Genomic DNA, 22,974 nt, shown 5'->3' with positions numbered 1-22,974 from the left:
GATGGATTCAGTTTTCTTTAACAGGCTGGACACTGGGGGTTTGACCATGCTCCATTGAGTATATAGGCAACACAATTTGGACTTGGTGTTTCTTTGGGGGTGGGGTGGGGCAGAAGGGTGGGACGGTGGACCTGGGAGGAATGGGAAATGAATGTGCTCAAGTGCATTGTACAAAATTCCCAATTCCCAAGTAATTAATAAAAAAATTATATTGGGGAAAAATGAAAGGAAAAAGAAAATGTCATAAAATAAAATAATTTTATGTATCTTCTAAATATTCCATTGTATTGTATTGATCTTGATTATTTGTAAAGTTTTGTAAATCATACTTTAGAAATCAAATTCAACATATTTTCCTCTCTACCATCCAGCCAAATGTAGTTATTTCCCACAATTATAAAATTAGCATGGATTTTTAAAGCATTTTTGTGATATTTGGCATTCTCAGTGACTTAATTCTTCTAAATTTTTTAAATAGTAGTTTATTTAATGAAAATTCATAAAAAGTATTTGAGTCCCAAAATTGTACAGCAGTTCCTACCTGCCCCTTGTTACGCTCTTAAAGTATTTTTTCTCTTAGTTGGTAGTATATAGTACTAGAGTCTGTTTTGAACTTTATGTTCTTTTAAAAAAATCTTTGCAGTGTTGAACTACTTTGTCCACCCCACACACACACACAAAATTCCAAAAAGATTTACTAATATTCATAACATGACATCATGCCCCACAGTCTGACCTACACTAGTCCAGTGCGTGCATCGCTGGTAGCACTGTACTTACAATAGGTAACTCACTCAGGCGTGCAATATTGTGTAACTTCTCTGTGTGTGTTTCAGAAGGTATTACAAATTATTATTGGAAAAAAGAAGAGCTGCATTGTAATTGTGTACAGATGTGAATCTTGGCTAGCAAGACCATATTTAATATTCATCTATGGTATTTTCTTGGCAAAAGAAATACATTTGTTTCCACTGAATGATTTTTAACAAATCAATAGACATCCTCAGAATACTCCAAGGAAACAACCCAGGGTCATGGAAAGTATCTCATAAAATATCAGTATCTTTGAATCTTATTTGTGGTAGTTGCATATGTTATGGATTTTATATTTTTGGATGAGGCATTTTAGCAGAGTTTTAAATGATATTTTAAGAATTTGTACGTTAGGTCTATATTTCTCAAAATTATAATCTATATAATATGGATTAAACTGTCTTTTCAATCCCAACTACTTTATTAAATTGAAGGAAATATGCATGTTAGAAACTTCCTGAAAACAAAAAGTAATCAGAATTCCCAGGTCTAGATGATAACTAGTGGTCCATTCAGTGTTGTATTTGATGCATAACAGCAGAGAGAGGTCATAAATAGATGGTGTGAACTTTCAAATACCTATTTTTCTTGAGTGGGTGAATGAGTCAACATATTTTAGCAGCATTTGTTGTATACCTGGTTCAGTGCTGAGAAAGATCACAAAGGATAAATAACTTTATCACTGATTAATGGGAGCTTTTCTTACCTTGTGAATATAAAACATAAAAGAACTAGAAATCTATATAATGTGCAAGAAGATTCTACATCAGAGTAAGAGCTGGGAATCAGAGGGAGCCTGTAGTGATGCAGGGTGTTTTAAGGGAAAGTGGGCTTCAATGTGGAGCATTTGAATGGCTTTCGATTTTAGGTGTTAGCTGAAACAGTCACAGGATAGCATGGAAATTATGAGCTTACAACTAACTGAGAGACTGCCAAAGAGTAATTGTTTATGAAAACCTCACTTATGTAAAGAAAATGAAAGGTGGCTTAACTTTTTAAAAAACAGTTGGCTTTTACTTATTGTACAGTTCTAAAAGTAGTACAAGTATTTCCTATATTTTTTCATCAAGCTTCTCTTATCTTAGCACTAACATCTTATTTGTGCATAATGTAATTTCACAAACCAGGAGATTGACATTGCACTGTGTAAAGTTTTTTTCTGTTGTAAGATGTGATATTGAGTACTTTCTCACTGATATGACAAAATACTTGACAGACACCAAATGGAAGGATGGTTTATGTGGGCTCAGTTTGTCGTCCATCATGGCCAAAGGATATGGGGGCACAAGTATGAGGCCACAGGTTCTGTGGTGTATGCAGTCACAAATTAGAATGAGATGAATGCCATTGCTCATTTCTCTCCCTCCTTTTCCTCTTTGTATTTGGTCCAGAAATTTAGCCCATGGGATCATGTCACCCTCACTCAAGGTCAGTTGTCTCTCCTCATTTTAACCTCTCTGTGAATTCCCTAAATTATCTTCTTGGCAATTTTAAATCCGGTGAAGTTGGCAATGATGGTTAATGACCACAAGTATATGCTTTCTTAGTTTAACTCCCAACACATCATGTTTTAACCATAACCTTCCATCCCTTGTCCTCAAAGACTAATGATTATTGAAATACTCAAAATGCATTCAGCTCATGTATAAGAATCCCCAACATCATAACAGTTCTAACTGTTCAAAGCCTAAAATTGTTGGCCTGGAGAGATGGTTTGATGCTTAAGCACATGTACTGCTCTTTCAGAGGACCCAAGTTTTGTTCCCAGCACCATATCAGGTAGCTTACAATTGCTTCTAACTCCAATTCCAGGGAGATCTGACCTCCCAGAAACTTCCATTCACATGCACATACCCATCTACACATACATACATATAATTTAAAATATATTTTTAAAGGATAAAAGCCTAAATTTAAATTTTAATGCTCAGGTGATCTCTTAATGTAGGCCCCTATAAAATATTCAAGTCATATACTTCCAGTATTCAGTTGCACAGAGTAAACTTTCCCATTCCAAAGAAGAGGAATGGAGAATAACAAAACAAAAAAAAAAATCTTATCAAAGCAAAACAAACCTATCAGGACAAACCAAACCAAACCCTCCAGCTCCATGTCTGAAATCTGTGGCTCATGATAGAAGCCACAGGTAGCCCTGTCACTCTGGTTCTCTTGCCTGCAACACCTACAATTTCTCTTGATCCAGATTCTTTGGCAGATGACCTGTTTTACTGGCATCTCCAACATCCAAGCATCCCCATTGCAGCTTAGGGTTCACTTTTACAACTTTACACGACAGCTCTCGGGGCCTCCTTTCAGTGAGTCTGGAGCTTTCTCACATTGCCTGGCCTCAGGTTTTCAGGCACTTTGGTGCAAGCCTCCATTACTCCTTCCCTCTCGGAGTTTGCCTGTGGAAATCAGCATCATGTTGATTGTTGGACTCTTCTGCTGGCTGAAGATGTAGCCCGAGGCCCTAGCAGCAGTGGCCTCTGTGCCAAACCTAGAAGAACTCGCCTAGCTGACTGGTTTTTAGTAGCATTCTCAGTTCAGTGTCATTTGTAACGAGAGCATGCACCTAATACAAGAGTTAGAACAACCAATTTCTAGAAGATACCAGTTCTAATGCCTCGACTTGAAAGCTTTACAGAAAAGTATACAAGATTTTTACAAAGAATACCAAGTATTTAGCTTCCTCAGAGGCCTCACTGAAGAGCATTTAGTTAGTTAGTTGGGAGTGTGGAAGCAGGGTAGGTATTGTTTTGGCCTTAACTGTTCTGAAAACAGAGTGATCTAAGAGGTTATAAGGGTTGTGAGATTGTGTTGTATTAAAAAACTTAATAAGCAGATACTACTTACTTCAACAAAAATTAAACTCCTAGGCCAGAGAGATGGCTCAGCAGGTAAGAGAAACTGATACCAAGTTTAACCGTCCGTGTTCAATCCACAGAATCCACACTGTGGAAGGCCAACTCCCACAAGTTGTCCTCTTACCCTACTTGTATACATGCATACCCACACCCACACACCCACACACATGCACATACAATACACATATACACATGCATGTACAGATATGCACATAACACACACATCATGCACACACATGTATACACACACATGCAACACATATATGCACAAAATGATAATGTCAGGAAGAAGATGAAGAACTTGGAAAAAATTAAACCTCTGCTGTTTGAGTGTTATTGTACAAAAGCGCTGAGACCTTGTTAGGTAGCATTTTCCCCTGCTCTAGATAATTTCATCTTAGCTCACCCTAAAGAGGATTAGATAAGGATGCCTTAAATAACCTTGTTATAAGATGGTCCCATGTTAACCTTGAGGAGAAAGGAATAACAAAATAGAGGTGTGTTTATAGTTGTAACTCTTGAGGTTTTTTGTTTTTGTTTTTTGTTTTTTGTTTTTTTTTTTTTTTTTTTTTTGACTCACACTTTGCTTCTGACAGCTATTTCCACAGAAGGAATTCAGGGAGGGTGCAAGAGGACAGACAGAAGCGCTCAGTGTTCCTTTCTCAACTTAACTTTTCTCAACATTTTCCTATTTAAAAGCTAATGTTAACTATTTAAAAATACAGCTTTTGATCATGTACAGTGAAGGCTTTGTTACATTTAACAAAAAATTGAAAACTCAACAATATTTAAATTAGTAGTTATATGATGTTGTATAAAGCAGTGAATGGAACTTGTTTGTTTAGCATCACCTCTGTTGAAGGAAAAAGAATGCTCAGCTACATCTTCCACTTGGTGTCTCAATGTCTGATTCTCTGGATTCTTCACAAATTGGAGCAGGTTGCTTTATAGTCAAGTGAAGTATTAATAAGTGCTGACTACATGAGCAGGATATTATGACAAAACTGAAGACTCAACAAAAGAAGTTATCAATCAACACGTAAAGGATCAAAATTCTAATTACAATTACCTTATTCTGAGAAAATATAGCCAAGGAGACAATAGCTTGCTCCACTGTGTCTTAGCTCAAATTGGATATAGACCTTACTTGGAATAGTTGGGCTACAATTGGCAGAGTCTTTAGGAGTCTCATGTTGTCTACCTTTACTAGGTGATAAACTGAAAATGAAACATTTAAAAATTTTCCATAGTGCTATTTTGACATGTTTTAGTTTCCCTGTAATATCTAATAAGTATGCTTAGATGGTCAAGGAATTGGACAGCACTTTAGTCAAGAATCCAGATGTTGAGATTGGTGTTTATTTTCAAATATCCTGGGAGACCTCAAAAATCAAAGCAGCAAATCAGGTTTGTTGGGTGTTAGAGACCTACCTGACTGCCAGGCATGGTGTGCGCACCTTTAATCTCAGCACTCGGGAGTCAGAGGCACGTAGATATGTGTAAGTTCAAGGCCAGCTTGGTCTACATAGCAAGTTTCAGGACAGCTAGGACTACATAGAGAGACCCTGTCTAAAAAACAAATAAAAACAGAAAGAAAAGAGTAGAAACAACTACTTAATCCTTACTGTTCAGGAGTGGGAAGTAGCACCATTTTTGACAGGAAGTTGCTAGAGAGGTCACAGTTTCATAAAAGTCATACAAACAAGATTTGCACCAGCATAAAAGGAAGCCAGGCTTTGCTTCTTAGATGTCTGACAAAGGGAGAGTGAAGTTATTCAGGAGGCCATTTTGCAATCTTTCCCAATAAAATAGCTCTTAGTTCTTTCAGCCTCACACTTTTCCACCACATTTCAGCCAGTGATTTATAATATTTTACATCAGATAGTGTGTTGGTTTTGCTCTGATGATTTTGTTCTTCTAATTTTTGGTTTTATTTGCCATCAATTGAAACAAAGACATTGTATGAAGCAAAGAACACCAAAAAACAAAGAATGTCTACATGTTTTAATTAATAAGAGACCATTTTCTTGATTTTTATATTTTTAAGCAATCTCTATTTAGAAATATAATTAAATATATACACATACTTGGCTACTTATATGTTTACAACAATGTTCTTAATTGGCAGTATAAGAGAAAGGTAAAATTTATTTTTAGACATCTCTCAGTCTCTGTATTCAAGCAATTGATAATATTCTTTGAAAGAATTATAAACTGCTTCCACACTCTTTATGGAATTATCCTAGAAATAATAAATGATTAGATAAGCAAGTGCATTTTAAAGAAGATGACCACAGTGGTATTTTCTATCAGTCATTCAAAGAAATTATGCTAATTCAACACAGGTTGCTTCAGAAAATAGTAGAGAAACATTGCAACTTATCTTATGAAGATCAGCATACCTGAGTCTATACCCTGATGATAAAACTAGACTATGATATTATAAGAAAAACCATACGTATTAAAGGTATAAATAATCCTTATTAAAATAGCACCAGTCAAATCCAACAGTAAAAATGTATGATGATTTGAATGAGAATGACCCCTGTAGACTCATATGTTTGAATACTTGGTCCCCAATGGGTAGAACTGTTTGGGAAGGATTAGGAGGTGTGGCCTAATTGGAGGAGTTTTGTCACTGGGTGGGCTTTAAGGTTTTAAAAGTCCACCCCCAACTTGCAGATAAGATGTAAGCTCTTAGCTACTACTCCAGTGCCATGCTTGCCTGCCTGCCTGCTGCCATGCTCCTCACCATGGTAGTCATGGAACCATGAGTCCCAAATAAACATTTTCTTCTATAAGTTATCTTGGTCATGCTGTGTCTTCATGGCAATAAAAAAGTAATTAAGATAGAAGGATAGCACACCAGGAATGGAAAGTTGATTCAACATTTAAAATTAATCAACAATATTAAAGATCATGTTATTTCAAAATATGCGGGATGCACATTACATGAAATATAGCACCCATCCAAAGGGAAAATAAAGAACAGACAACTAGAAAAAGAAAATTCTACAATTAAAATTTTACTTAGTGGCAATAAAACTATTATTTCCTCCCAAATCAGTAACAAGGGAGAGATATTCACCCTCCGCTGCTATTTCAGATTTATACTTGAGTGTCTAGACAGTCTAATGAGAAAAAGAAATACAAATGAGAAAGGAAGAAGAGAATTTTCTTTATTCATATTCCACTGCCTGGGGGATCAGCCTCCAGCAGCGCAGGGCTCAAAATGAATCCACAGAGTCAGCCCATATTAGACCTTTTTATCTGAGGGGGTTAGGTAAAAAGACACTCAAACTCTCTCTTGATGGTTTTCTTATTTTTTCTTCTGTGTTCTTCTGTATTCTTTGTACCATATACTGTTTTTCTACAGCTTATATACCCCAAGAAAGGTTTTCAGGCAATATAGGAATTACAATGTGGTCACATTACATTTTTCAAGTGAATGATTATAATGAATAAAGATAAAAGCATGTTTTTCATCTCTCTTACGTGATTAAATATTTTATGTATTATAGGTAAAAATAATTATCCCAAGAACCCACATACATTCATACCCAAGCAACTTGTGATAGACTAACCTTGTAAGCAAGCAAGATCTTCTCAGTGAGGTCTTTTGCTGGCTGGCTGTGTTTTGCAGTTACAAAGAAAGGGCCAATTACTTTATTACTTATCTTGAAAGGTAATCTTAAAGCAATCACAAACCTAAACTTTTGTATATATAAAAGAATCAGTCAGCTCTACTTTAAACCTTTAGGGTGCATACCCACTCATCAATAGTTTCTTTATATTAGGAGATTGAGGGCAGGAATGGGTACAAGGAATTAATCATCACCTTTAGTCATCAACCAATCCTAGCAAGAAAAGTGTGTCAGCTAGTAATAATTGGCCTGCTTTGTTCTTGTTCCCTGACCTTAAAGAGTTCCTCACTCAACTATGTGCCTTTCTAAAACTTTAGATTGTCTTCTTGGGTTTTTCACCTCAAAACTATTATCAAAACATCTGATCTAACCAAAAGTTATTATAAGGATTTGTTTCAGCTAATGATGCACTCCAAAACCTGTGAACACATTTCCCAACACTAAGATTAAAAGAATATAAACTAGCTGGGCTACTAGGAGTCAATTGTTTTTCTTAATCATTACCATAAGCTACAGTCTATAAGGCTCCTCAATAGAAACTCATGTGTTCTAGCTATGTGATACTTTCTTGTTTTATTTTTTATCATCAAAAACTCTATTAACTAACATTATTATTATCAATTAGATAGATAGTACATCTTAGGAAGGAGTCATCTTCATATTAATCCACAAGTAAAAATGCCCAGTAGAACGAAATGTTTTATGAGATAAACACAGGCAGTGGAGATCTCCCCACACCCATTCACACAATGCCAGATACCAGAGAAAGATGGCAGCAGCAAACATGTAAAGGCACAGCAAAAGCAAAAGACAGTCTGGAGTCTGTGGTTCTGTGGCCTTGCCTATCCAAGATTCACCCGTCAGGGATTCACCTCCTGGTGGGCTGACACCCTGAAGTCACATGCCATCTGCTGCTGCTCTTCTGACGTGGCTACTGGCATTCATAGGCAAAATATCTAATATGAAATAAGAATCTAAAAATAGCCATCAGAACTAATAAGCAAATCAATAAGATCATTAAAGTAGCTTGTCAATACACAAAATCCCTTACACTTCTGAGAACTGGCCATGAATGATTTGAAGGTTCATTTTTAAAGTCATTATCATTATTTACAGTGACATCATGAATTTGAAATATTTGCACAATAAGATATTATAATATCTGTATATTGGCAACTACAAAACTTTCATGATATAAATTAAAGACCTAAATAAATGAAAAATATCAAGTTCTGAGTGCGAGACTCAATTAGGTAGATTGTTATTTCTCCCATGTTGATTCTTACAGTAGCATAGGCCCAATCTAATCTTCAGCAGGAACACAAGAGCAAACACACTCATACAAACACAGGGAAGCTGCTCTAAATCTCATTTGAGCATTTATCATTGTTTTAAAGGCACAAATTTAAGGGATCATACTTCCTGACATCGTGACTGACTATAAAGCTATAATCATCAAGAATGTGGCATTGAGGTAAAGAGAAATATAATTAATGAAACAAATTGAGTCCTGAAATAGGCTTTCATACTTATAATCAACAGAGTTTTTTTTTTCTATTGTTGTTATTTGTTAAAAAATAATTTAAGGAAAGAAAAGGGATGGGATAAGAAGAGGAAGAAAGAGACAGAGAATCTAAAATAATGGATGAAAGGGTAGTCTTTCCACAAATAGATATACAATACTGGGCCAAAGAGCCTTAACTTTTATCACAGGCTCATACAGAAGTAACTTAAAATGAGTGATGGTCCTAAACACAGTACAAAATTCTAGGAAAAAAACACAGGAAAGCATGCTTGTGATCTTGGGTTAGGGGAGACTTCTTTGGGAATATAACACATGAAGCATGAAAGGAAAAGAGGATGGAGCAGACTTCATCAAAATTAATTTTTTTGTTCTTCAAAGACACTTAGAAGGACTGTAAAGATGGCTTAGCTACTAAGGGCTAGGCCCGCTATAAGAAAGGCAAAGATACCCTCAAAGTCAGGGGCGGGAGGAGCAAAGTACAGACTGAGAGAAAACATAAAATGTGTGCCTGACAAAGGATATGTATTCCATGTATATAAAGAACTGCTGTAACTCAGCGAGATGCTTTTAAAGGACAGAAAATTTAAAAAAAAAAAAAAAAAAAAAAAAAAAAACAGTAAACTAGACCACAGAAATGATATTTAAACAGTATTGTTTGAGAAATTCAGCTTGTTGGACTAAATTATGAAAACTAAAATTAGTGCAAGTTGGACTCTACAAAGCAAGGCCTGCCTCTAAGAAATGGAATCACAGTTACTTTCAAAGATGGTTAGCTAGATAGGTGTGCAGTTCAACTAAGTGTATGACAAGAAACACAGCAAATGTAGTTTTAGGGAACAGCATTCTGTGCTTTTCATTGTGTTTGATACTAAACTCTGTTCTAATTGCCCTCACTGACTCCTAATGAAAATGGGCCACATTTATTGAATCGAGTGTCTGACAGTTTTATAAGGCTTATCTCATCTCCTCACATCAACCCCATAAGGTCAGTGTTCTTATCCCTTTTGCGCAGGGCCTTAGATGTGCTCAGTATTTAGAGAGCTGAGGTTCAGTCTCAGTTTGCCCAAAGAACCTACACCTTTAGTAGTCTGTTAAACACATGGTGGCAATATGCATGTTGACCATACTGAGATAGGAAATAGAGGACTCTGTGAGCACAGACCAGAACAGATGGATAGTTTTGAAGCCTCCAAAGGCTTCCCCGAGGAAATAATGCTTATGCTGCTGGTTAACATTAAGCCGTGTGCAGGGAGAGGAGTGGGCTCCAGCAGAGCCTGTCTGTCACCAGCTCACAGCCCTAGACAGGAGACTTCCCTAACAAGACCCTGCCTGTCTCTTCTGTGACTACCATCTTTTCAGATTTCAATTTTTCATGCTTTCTCATCCTGTTCTATTTTGGGAAAAGGCTTATTTGGTGGATAAAGGGATTTATGATCTGAGTATAAGTTTGCAAATACTTTTTTATTGCTCCTTTCCCTTTTCATTTCCACCCCCAAAAATTTGGTCAATAATTTGGTATAAGATGTTTTGTAGGAGTTTTCTTTTTAGAAGTTGACAGTGTCAACAAATGAACAACTGCATTTTCAAGGTCAGATAACCCAGGAGCTCAGTTTTGTACTTCATTTGTTCACGGAAGTTCTCAGAAAATGATTGAATTACACTGAAACAACTGACAAACCATAACCTGAGTCTGTTGACCTCTGAGAATTTGTGCCCATATGTGTCAGGCACCGTCGTGTGATGCCCCTTTAATTCTCACAACTCTTTAGATGTTATTACTCCCTGAAAGTGGTTGGGCTATAGTGAGATGTAGAGACATTGAGCAGCTTGCTCAGATACAGGCATCTCCAAGAGGCTAATTCTGTATCTCTCCTCTAGAAACCTATGTGAGGCATCGCTGGGGTCCCATGCCATGACCAGCTAATTCAGGCATCAGTTAGCTCCAATAGGTTGTCATCAGCAAAGGCTAGATGCTCCTTGGCAAGATTAGTATGTTTTGAACAAGTGTGTTCTCGTTACCACATTCCTCATTCCTCAACCAGACTGTGAGTGAGGTTGTACCCAAACAGTTTGTATACAATGCCTTTTATACACCAGCCCACCCCCACCCTACTTCTGGTTTCCACCTTGATGGATCTTTCAGCTCTATTTGATCACCCTGGATGTGATCTGAGATCCTCTTGGCTTATGAGATCCTCTTTTCTAGCACCTACTGGTCCATATCCATAGACAACTCATAATCCTTTCATGGGCATTTCTGTATATAAAAGCCAAGACTCATCTGTAATGTGCTATAGACCACCTGAGTTCAGGGGAAATGCTCACCCATGAACTCTTTTAATCGTTATCTAAAATAGTATTTTGTTCTAGATTTTTGCTTTGCTTTAATTTACACTATGAATTAGCCGTCTCTAGCTTTAGAAAAACAATATTTGCTTTAATTTTCAATTCTAGCAATTTTGAAACAAAACTTTATTCCTTATAAATTCTAAAGAAATGCACTTGTTTTTTTAGTGCATGCTCTCTTTTTAAATATCTCTCTGACATCTGTAGAAATCCCTGTCAGCTTAAGTAACAATGCTTGCAAGTCACTGCCTTTGGAAAGCTGTTCAGTGTCTTATCATTGTCTTTGATGGATTAGGGGTATTTGTTTGAAAGGTTGCTTTTTTTCCCCCTAAATAAAACTGGTTTTGTTGTTCCATTGTAATATTTCATCTTAATCCAGTTGGGTTTCAGTGGAGATAATACATATTCAGAACCAAAAATAGTTCAGTGCAGCCCTCACTTAGAAAGGGGATGACTGTGCGGTTGCCTTAGCTGTCCTTGTTTAGAAAAGGGGTGACTGTGAGATTGCCTTAGCTGTCCTTGTTTAGAAATGGGGTGACTGTGAGATTGCCTTAGCTGTCCTTGTCTGCCTCATTAGCCTGCTGCTTTTGTGGAGAGCTGTGCAGAAGTTTGTCTCTGGGCTGTTTGGATCTTTTTTGGTATAACAAGTCTAAATCATTTCTATTCTTTTCCTTAACTTTGAATCATCTATTAGGAAAAAAAGGCCATTTTTAAACATTTGAGTGTTTCGGAGAGCAGAAAAAATAAAAATCAAGAGAGATTAAGATAGTTTCAACAAGTAAAATTTCTTTTGATACATATGATTTTGATTTAAAACAATGACAGAAAGTTAAGCATTCACAATGAAAAGAAAATGGAAATGACTTTTACATGTACTTTGGTAGTAAAGTACTTAAATTAAAAGCTGTAGACCAAAAAGGAAGCATTCTATTAGTATAGAAAAATGCACATCTCTTAATTTGGTTTTCATTTTAAAATAGGAGATTGAGAAAGAAAAGCAATTACTTTTTTTTTCTCTCAAGTACATGAGACCAGTGAAATCCTGGTATTATTTCATGTAATTATTGGTAAGACTTATGTAGCTATAACTTATATGGGATGAATGTAGTGTCAAGAGACCATACATAGCTACCATCATTCCTCAGCATCAGCCTCCTGTGTGTGGCTGTGCTCTGGAAGAGTCCTGGAAAATTCCTGTTATAACTGTGCCACTTTCAAGCCTTGGTTTCAGGCATTCCAGTATTTCTACCCAGCCTGTTTTCATCTTTGTGACTTCTCCCAACAGGTTTCTGCCCAGTGGGGCACACAACCCAGTAACTCTCCATTTTTCACTTCCATCACTTGTCTTTTCTCTACTTCCCAATTTAGATCCCATGATCCATCACTGCAATCACCCCTTGACATGTACTCACCTTCCTTGCTCCTCTACTCTTCATTGCTAGCGACACCCTAACCTTGATTCAACTGAATACTCATGTTCTCTACCACTTTAGCTGAGTAGCTGAGCATGATTCAAGAGAACACGTTAACTGTGCTCAGTCAAGCTTAAGGCCAAAAAGCTGCAGTGGACTATCCACCAGAGGAGCTGGTTCATTTTGCTGTAACTGAAACAATTTTATATACCTTTCTACTTCTCAAACGTGCTGCATTTGTATTCCTATTCTGAGATAATTAACTCAATCTCACTCAAAAAGTGGAAGCAAACATAAGAGACCATGTTATCAGACCAACACAAATCTCCTACCCAATCACATGTACCTCCCCAGTCCACTTTCCCTCCTAACGAACAGTGAGGCTCTAGTCATGTCCATACTCAGAAACATTGGTCTAACCAACAGATGGTCTCTAAACTAAATGGGATGCTCAGTCTTCATCTTCATCTCAGTTGACCCCTCAATGTCTTGGACCCAGCTGGTCACCACCCTCTCTGATGAACTGTATTCTCATCACCACTTTAGAGCAACTTCATCCTCTTTATGGGCCTCTCAGTGATCAGTTTCACCTACTCCACCACCTCTCCAGCCACACCTTATCTTCACACACCCCTAAGGTTCCTTTCCTCCCATGTTAAAGTATCATGCCCGGTCCCGTAGATGTAAGTGGCATCTACAGACTGGAGCTGCCCTGCTGATGATGCCCTGTGTCCCTAATCCTATTTCTTCCCTGAACTCCAAACTTGTGTACCTAACCTTCTTCTTCTTAAAATTCTGCTCTGAAATTTGGCTAGGCTTCTCACACTTAAACTCTCTGAAAGAGAGCTGTTGATTCTCCACCATCTTCCAGATCTGTTAACAGATCCTCATCCTTCACTAATCTCTTGCAGCCCCTCACTCCACCCATCAAAAGTCCTGCTCATTCTTCAGACTGTATGCAGCATCATGTCACACCACACCACTTCCGACCTCTGTGGCTTTGTCACCCTGGTAGAAAGTATCATTAGCTCTTGATTGAACTGTTGAAGTAGCACCTTCCTAGTTTACCTGTTTTCATACTTGCTCTCTTTGACAGTTTATTTGCACATCAACCAGGTCCTTTGGGAAACAGACATGATCAAGTTATTCCCCTGCTCCAAACCTTCCTATGGCTTCTCTTCATTTTTAAGATTAAAGTGGAAAGTCCTCTTTAACCTTTACCCTCAAAGTGCTCAACTCTCCAACTTACCTCCTCCCTTTTTCCCTTTAGTTACAAACTCCTAGCAAGTGGTTTTGTTGTTTATGACTGGGCCAAGCTGACTCTTCTTAAAGCCCTTCTGCTTCCTCAGCCTCTATCTGGAGTTCCACATCTTCTCCACCGTGGTTGCTGCACTGTGCTCTATCACTTTGTGTTATGATAGTCTGCCTTCGGGTTCCACATGTTTCTCAGATATTTGAATGTTTTTGTTTGGGGACAGGGTCTTTCTGAGTAGACCAGACTGTCCGACTGTCACTACCTCCTCGGTGCTGAGATTAAAGTTCTGCCCCGCTTACCATGTTTGCCTACATTTCTCAAATCTTATGTTTGACTGTTAGAACTATTTCTACATTTATTATTCATTGTAGATTGCCCGGTCCTTAAAATGGTGTCTGACATATGGTAAAAGTTGTTGAATACATAGCTGGCTACATCTTCAATATTCTACCTAAATTGAGGCTGAAAACATTTCAAAAAGAATAATTCTGCTGCTTTGATTTCACAAAAGAGTAATATTGTATAGAATAAACAGTAAAACATTTTACCTCTTTTGAATACAATATGCAGCCTAGAATTCTGAAAATAATGAATAGCTACTAAAACCATTTGGGAGAGGGAACTGGTGTGGTACAGAGAAAGAACCTGCTTCTACTCAAGGAGTTCAGTTTTGATTTTAGGCAAATCAAAATCAGATTCTCTAACATCATGTCTTGATTAATTCCGATTATTTTTTCAACAAGATATTGTTTGGATGAATTTCAAAGAGATCATTTTAAGCTAGGTAAAAGGAAGTACAGAAATACTTCATTTATCAGCTGTTTTCCAGGAATAAAATTCCCACATGTCATTTTCCATGTTATCTCTATATGCATGTCAGAGTTTACCATTCTAAAAGCTATTTTTCTGACATGCTTCACATGCTAGCCCTGCTCTTTCAAACAAAACATGCTAAAGCCGTCAACCCACAGTCTATATTTTAGTATAACTTATGAGATTCCTTGTAACAAATGTGACTTCTGTGGTCACCTCAGTTCTTCCTCCCGTCATAATTCTCCCATTGCTTCACCTTCCCAGGCTTTCTGCTGCTGACAGCTGCTTTCTCCTTGATTGATTTTAATAATCCATCTCCATGGGCAAGGGCAGCCCCTAATATCACCAGAGTCCATAGAACTCTAGATCAGGGCTGGAAGGGTTTTGTGCCTAGTGGTAGAGATAGTGAAACAGTATAAAGTGCATTAAAGTGATAATGTAGTGAGAATTTTATAACTCTTCTCTCTAAAGATGGCGTGTACAGGACTTGTCATTTGCTAAATGGACTGGGGCCTCACACTGTATAATAGTGTTTACTGTAACTCTATTAATAGAGTTTGAAGATATGGCTCCTATTTATAATGGCTGCAGGTCCTAGCTTTAATAACTGCTTTTCAGTGGTGTGTGTGCATGTGTGCGCATGTGCATATGTGTACACAGAGGCCAGAGAATAACCTCATGTGTTTTTCTTCAGTCATCGTCTGCCTTTTTTCACACCAAGTCTCTTACTAGCCTGGAGCTCACCCAATAGGCTATGCTGGCCAGCCAAGGAACCCCTGAAATCTGCCTGTTTCCCACTTTGTTGCTGGAATTATAAATATATAATACCTAGATATTTTTTAATATGGGTTCTGGGTATCAAGCTTGTGAGACAAACACTCTACTGATGATTCTATCCCTAGCTCCCCTACCCAATACCTTTTGTGAGAAGAGGCCTCACATCATGCATTAAACTCACTATGTATCCTAAGATGATTTTGAACTTCTGATCTTCCTTATTCTACCTTTTGAGCACTAGCATTACAAATGTGTACCACTATGCCTAGTTTTATGATGTTCTGGGCATTGAACCCAGGATTTGTGCACATTAGGCACAATCTACTAACTGAGCTTTATCTCTAGCCCTTTTCACTCTTAATTCTTAGTATTACCTTCATTCTCAAGTGTTATCCAACTTTAATTATGTTATATATTTACTTTATATAGAAGTGTATTTTAAATTATTTGTAAAGCACCGGTAATTTTTTCTCTTAGCCCAAAATATAGCTCCTTGTAATTGGAAATTAAACTCGGATAAGAGGTTTTTTAAAGGATGTAGTTAGGCGTATACTTAGTAGAAAAATTAAATTCAGTATATTAAGCAAAAACAAATATGAGTGAAGTATTTCCTCATGTCTCAGTGATCCAAACATATGTGCTGAGTGAGTAAATTTATTTACCTATATTAACGTGGAAGACTATCTGAACACACATTTGGTTTAAGCTCTGGGCCTGGGGTGTCTCAGTGCACTGTGGGACATGTGGTTAGCATGTGTGAAGCCCTGGGTTGGAGTCCCATCCTCAAACTACACAAGCTTCAGAGACTTACAGTACAAAAGTATCATGAATGTGGAGACATTTCTTCTTTTGTGGAACAGAATTCAAAGCCCTCTTCTATGTACTTAAGCTAACATATAGTTTGGCTTAGATAGACCCGGTAAGACACATTTTTAGAAGTTCTAGGTAATTAATCCAGCACTCTTTTAAGCCATGAGCGGTTCATAAGGTGCTGCTGTGCGGAGCCTGGGTGTTGTGCCCCCTTCATCTCTGCCGAGTAAGCAGCAAGGTGTCACAGCTCAGCTCGAGGTCGAGCACTGAGTCAAAGCATTTCTGTCCTTGTGGATTAGCTTGTGTCTAGGAGATACTAAATCATCTGTAGTAGTATTTAACTTTATTTAATTTCATTGTGTGGAAATTCAGACTTAACAACACTTCTCAGTGTTTCATCAACATGTTCTTTTCATTAGGAAACTAAGTAAAACAGTAAGACACTGAACTCAGTGAACACTGCCTAAGGAAAGTCAGTGAGTGTACCTAGGAACTGGTCATGTCAATGATCTGGAAATTATCCTTAAGAAAGGATCCTGTTAGAGATGATAGTGCAAGCAGGATTTTTACATTTTATGATACCATATGATGCTTGGTTCAATAGTGCAGTAAGTTATATTTCAAGCAAATAGGACCCCTCAAAGTACTGCGAGGAAGGACTGGCTCGTTAGATGCCAGTTCCTTTCCCACCTGTCTTAGCTTCATCTTGAAGCATAAGTCTGAGACACTTTCATTCTAATCACTCAACACTGCGACCTTTTTCTACTTAAAATGATGCATAAGCAGGATGGGGTGGTGTATGCCTGTAATCCCAGCACTTGGGAGGCAGAGGCTTGTCCCTAAGGATCCTACTCTGTCTTCAAAGAAATAAAAGGAATTTTCTGAAGAAATAGGGGACAGTTTGGCCTGCTGGTATAGGACTGTAATCCCAGCTACCTCAGGAGGCTGAGGCAGGAGGATCCTAGGACTGTAACCCCAACTACTCAGGAGGCTGAGGCAGGAGGATCGCAGTCCAAGGTCTGGTACCAACCTGAGTGACTAGTGAGATGCTGTCTCACAATAGAAAGGACAGGGCACAGGACAGTGATCACGTTCTTACTAGCATGCACAGTGTCCTAGATCAATCTCTAGTACCTCCAAAAACTAAAACAGAAAAGAAAATGATTTCTCATCAGAAATTAACCAAGATCCTGCATTCAGCAAAATCTATCCTTTAAAATGATAGATACATAAAAATATTTCCAACTTAAAACTGAATTTGTCAGTATCTTGCCATACTTGTCTATGAACTAAAATTATGAAAACTTTCAAAATAAACATACTGTAAATATTCATTACCTTGAACAAAGCAAGAGTCATTTAGATATTTCAATAATTACAAGAGCAATGGAAGAGAAAATAAGTTGGACTTTATCAAAATTTAAAACCTTGGTGCTTCAGAGACCCAGTGTCATAAACTGACTGAAACAGCTCACAAAATAGAGACAAGGCTTAAAAACTTTCTGATAAAACTCTGATACATACTGAGCTTTTCCAACTTAAAAGAGCAGCAACAACATAGATAATCTAACTTAAAAATGAGCAGAGGTCTGTGTAGACGTCTTTCCAGGAAAATCAGCTGCAACAAGGAGTGCATGGGAGATGCTTAGTGTCCACAGTCACCATGAAATGCAGAGCCGAACAGATAAGTCCTCATACCCACTGGATACAGATGGTCTATGCAGTGGTTCTCAACCCTCCTAATGCTACCGTCCTTTAACACAGTCCTCATGTTGTGGTGACCCCAACCATAAAGTCATTTTCTTTGCTACTTCATAACTATAATTTTGCTACTGTTATGAATCATAATGTAAATATGCAGTATATCTGATATGTGACCCCTGTGAAAAGGTCATTCAACCCCCACAGGTCGAGAACCACTGGTCAATGATAAGATACATGTGGGAAAAGAGATGTGGAGACCTTAAGACCCTAATACTTTGACAGCTGCAGTATAGCTACTTTGGAAATAGTTCAGCAGTACCTCAAACAGTTAAAGACTTACTATAGGAATCAGCACTTTGATTCATCGGTGTATTCCAAGAGAATTGAAGACATGTCTACACAAAAATGTATATATTCATGTTCACAGCAGCATGATTCATAACAGTGAAGAGCAGAAACAACCCCAATATCCATGTTCTGGTGAGTATACAAAAATGTGATGAGTACTCATGCAGTGAAACAGTATTTTGATACACAAAGGTACAAAATGCTGATGTGTGTGGATAAACCATGAAATTGTTTTGGAAAGGAAACTTACATATCATATGTGTCCTTTATATGATGTTCTGTGAACAGACAGACCCACAGCAACAGGAAGTAGAGCGGGAGCTTCCAGAAGCTCAGGTTTCCGAGGAATGTGCTGGTTAGTGGTAGGTGATTTCCTGTGGGGTAATGAAGAAGAGATCCTCTAATGGGGTTGCCTGCATAGCTCTGTGAGTGCTCACAACTACTGAGCTTTGTGTCGTAAAGCAATTTTGCAGGTGATAGTCAAAAAACAGAAGAAAAAGCAAGAGAACTTGGGAGGCTGGTCTCATGTCCTCACTTTCTGTCTGTCTGTATCTCTCCTAACACCTGGTACTCTGACACGGAACCCAGAGCTAAAGCCCTGTCCGAGAGTCACTGTGGAGGAGTGCACTCGTGAGTCCGTCTGGATGCCAGTGTACTCGGGTCAGACAGAAAGGTGGAGCATAGGAAACGGGTTCAAAATGCAGCTACTTCCTCTTTTTTATCTGCAGTAAGGTGGCTTTCTCTCTCAGAAAGAGACTTTAGACCAGCCCTGCTTTACTGCCCTTTCCTCCTCGCGATGATGGTTGCTTTAGGACTACACAGAGTCCTGAGCGCTGACACAGGTTCTTTTCGACCCCACCAGTTACCCACTCTCTTTTCTGTTCCATCTCCACAGTTCCAAGAAGTCAAGTTCCCATCCATATGTGTTTTATTTCCTGCTCACAGACCTCTAACATCCCACTATGTCCATGATAAAAATCCAAATTCCTTGGCCCCGAGACTCCTTGATTTGGCATAAACCTTGAATTGTTGGCCTTAATGGCAGAGGTAAGTGGGCAAGAGACTAGCTAGAATAGTAAAGAGTGAGTGGAGTCAAGTCAGTCGGCGGACTGCTGCCAGCTCACATTCCCAGCTCCCTGGGCTGGAATTTGAAGCTTGTTGTCAGAACTGTCAGGGGGAAATCTGTTTTATTAGCAGGTATTTACAAATATCCTCTGTTGGCAGCCAGAGACTGTGGGAGTTGTGCTTAGAAAACATCATCTCTTCATTTCACATCAAGTTAGAACAGTGACAGGAGAGTGAACTACGATATCATCGTGGTCACTTTTAGACAGTTGAAGAGACCACCGTTTGGTCTGCTTAGGATGAGACATATTATAGCTTTGGGCAGTCAAGCAAATTTTATCAGTTCTTGCCTCTTCAGCAAGTAAATTACAAAGAACAGAAGGAAAAAATGTGTCTGTATTCCAGACAGTTTGCAAGTCAGATTCAGTCGAGCTCTCCACCTGTTGCCTTCAGGGCAAAGAAGAAAAAAAAGAATGACGCAGAGAGAATCCATGAGATAAAAGTACAAGTTCTTGCAGGAATTGGTAATGAGTTTTTGAAAAGGCACCGAGAGTGGAAAATTCCTTTGATAAAGGTAAAAATCCTATTTTCTGCCTATTTCTTTAAAAGTCAAGTTGGTAAGCCATCTAGATAAGATTTGCCATCATGGGCAGCAGACCACTCTGAAGTCTTAATCCTGAACAGACTGTAAGCAAGGTTCAGAGCTATTTTAGAACAGTTTCCAAGCCCTGGCTGAGCATCAGCATCAAAAAGAAAACCCAGTGGTTTTCCCCCAGGCCTGTTCTCCAGGAGCTTCTGGAGCTGGGAGGTGTCTATGCACAGGCAGCTTTGACAGCCACTGATCAGAAGTATGCAGGAGGAGCCCAATAAGTGCATGCTTACTAATTCTTTGCAGTTGGAATTCAGAAATCAGAATGAAAATGGATGATTTGCATCTCATCAGGTCAGGTCTGTCTTCTAGACTTGCCTAAGAAACCAGAGACTGGCCCAGCAGGTTAGAGCAGCCTCCTCTACTGGACCCATTGAATTGATATTCCTGCCCCTAGTGTAAAATTAGCTCTAATTTGGGGGTGAATTTAGAAACTTTCTTTTATTAATTTCATATATTTGTACATGCAACTATAGACATTTAATGTCTCTTTTTAGAAAGAAAATGGAGCTGGAGAGTTGGCTCAGTGCTTAAGACACTTGTTGCTCTTGCAGAGGTCTGAAGTTTAGTTCACAGCACCCACAGGGTGGCTCACAACTATCTATAACTTGGGTGACAGGGGAAGTACCCTCTGCTGATCCCGCAGGCACCAGGCACACATGTAGTGCATGTTACATACATGCAGGCAAACATTCCTCTACATAAAATAAAAATCAATAACTCAAAAAATGTTCAAGAAAACAGACTTAAAAAATAAGAAAACTGCTCAAATCCCTGGACGATCTTAGAAATCAGAGAAATTTCATGTTGAAAGAGATCTAAGGGCCATCTGGCCTGGAGTTTCCTGTCCTGATTGCTGATTCCCAATGGAGAGTCAATGTGTCAGCAAGACTGCAGTTAGTGACCCCTCAGATAAGTCTGGTCTTCACCCTGTTCCATTCCTATAACTAGACATACAGTGCCGAATCGTCTCATGTGGAGGAGAAAATGGATGTAAATAGACTTTTTAATGAATTTTCTGGGTTCCCATGTTTCATGATCCTTTATTTAGCTGAAATTAAATTGAGGAAATTAGTATTTTTCTTTGTGAAGGGGCATCAGCCTCTGACTGGTCCCACATTGTTTTAATGAGAACAAAAGCAAAATGTTCCAAATGACTTGCTTGCAGCTACAAAGCATGTTTAAGGAATAAAAATCTCCTTCATTAAGAACATTAAAAAAAAAGAATTGTTTTTGAAGTTCTTAGGATCGGCTTGTATAGGCATCATTGTAAACTGACACTAACACGCCCCCATTATGATCTGTATACTTTGCTGCCAGGAGGGTTTTTTTTCTTATGCTAAATTATTAACTTCTGTCAGCTGCTGGGCTGTCATAGAAAGATACAGTAAATCACATTACATTTTGTCATGGATTACACAGAGCAATAAATTTGGGAATAAAGATCAAAGCAGTTCCGCATCACATCTGAGTGTAGGAGGGATGTTTAGCTCGTAGAAAACTGATTTAGGTGAAACTGTTGCAGTTTTTGTGTGAATTGGGAATGAATTTGGATATTTGGTTGAAAATGAATGAGGATAAAATCCCAAAATGACTTTCCATTTTTGTAGTTAGGGAAGTTAGTTCTTAATAGAACTGCATGATGTAAATTAGGTGAGTAATTACGTGCTGAGAGTGGTGGGTTCATCAAACACTTTGCCTTTAGATTTGCTTGGCTTTCATGATTAAACCCTGTGTCCCATGCCACTGTGGTCAGGTTTGGGAGGAACGGGAAGTTAAATACTGCTGTACCTCTGCTCTCTGGCTCCTGGAACTGACCGGCTTGCTTCTTACTGCATAGAAACGAGTTGAGTGGATCAGTTTACACCCCTAGAGCAGTGGTGATTCGATTTTGATGGTTAATGTGTCTGTGCCACCACAGACACTCTGGCAGGGCTATCAGAGTTGATGGTCGTCTCTTGTTTAGGAGAACCAGGCTCAAGTGAGTGGACTTTTTTCAGAGAAGAATCATTGTACACTGAGATGATGTATGATGTAGCAAAACCTATAGGCAGAGGTCACAAGCATTATGCACACAATTGTTCTTATATGACTACTTAGAAAGGTGGTCTCAGTATATGCACAGTTAATAGAACAAGGTTCCCTTGTGTGGTCGAGCATCAGACACAATTAAGGAACATTTCATATAGTTTTCTGAACCAAGAAACTTCATGATTCTAATTCATCGTCATTTTTATAAGCATCATTTTTTTTTCTTTCTTCATTCTAACCCTATGAAAATGTCTGGAAACAAATATGTAAACTTTACAGAATTATTTCTCAAGATTGTGGTTCCTTGTTTTGTTTTGTAGCCTTTTGCTGTCATCCTTTTATTGATCTTTTTCTCTTCCAAAATCTAGAATATTTTCACTAATGCTGTAATAAATCAGCCCGATATTAAACTTAAACAAATCCTCACCAGAAAATCATATGAAGATTAAGACCACACCCCCATTCCAAATGGGATGAAAATAAAGTATAATTTGACGTGGATCTGACAGCCAGTGGTGCTGCTTTTGTTCTGAAAGGAAATAAAGGACCACTTGGTGTCTGTATGTGTCAGGTACACCCCCGAGGGACATGTTAGACTAAGACAGGAGTCTGAGCAGCGTTGAAAGGCCTACAGGAAGAAACCTACAGTTTGGAGAACTCAACAGATGAGCATGGGGATTGCATTTGCAAGCTGTAAGTTCTCTAACATGCTTTTTTGAGAGGGTCTTTGAATGACACTGTGATGCCTCCCAAATCCAATTGAGAACATCATTATAGAAACAAAAAATATTTAGCTCTTTGAGGGAGTGACCTAAACCTATGTGATTGGAAATTATGGGTCTTAATTCAGACTGTTTCTCACCAAGGAATTAAAGAATCAAGGAGTTAAATATTTTAGGGGATTTGGGAACTGCCCAG

General features: G+C 38.3%; 1 protein-coding gene across 1 annotated transcript in view; it reads left to right on the top strand.

Annotated features, from left to right (window-relative positions):
* The window catches only part of Cep112 (centrosomal protein 112), a 493,364-nt gene that overhangs the window by 275,910 nt on the left and 194,480 nt on the right, over nt 1-22,974 (top strand). The window lies entirely within an intron of this gene.

The sequence above is a fragment of the Peromyscus leucopus genome, chromosome 8b (genome assembly GCF_004664715.2).
Source record: "Peromyscus leucopus breed LL Stock chromosome 8b, UCI_PerLeu_2.1, whole genome shotgun sequence".
In the NCBI taxonomy this organism is placed as follows: Eukaryota; Metazoa; Chordata; class Mammalia; order Rodentia; family Cricetidae; genus Peromyscus; species Peromyscus leucopus.
This window is presented reverse-complemented; position numbering and strand designations above follow the sequence as displayed.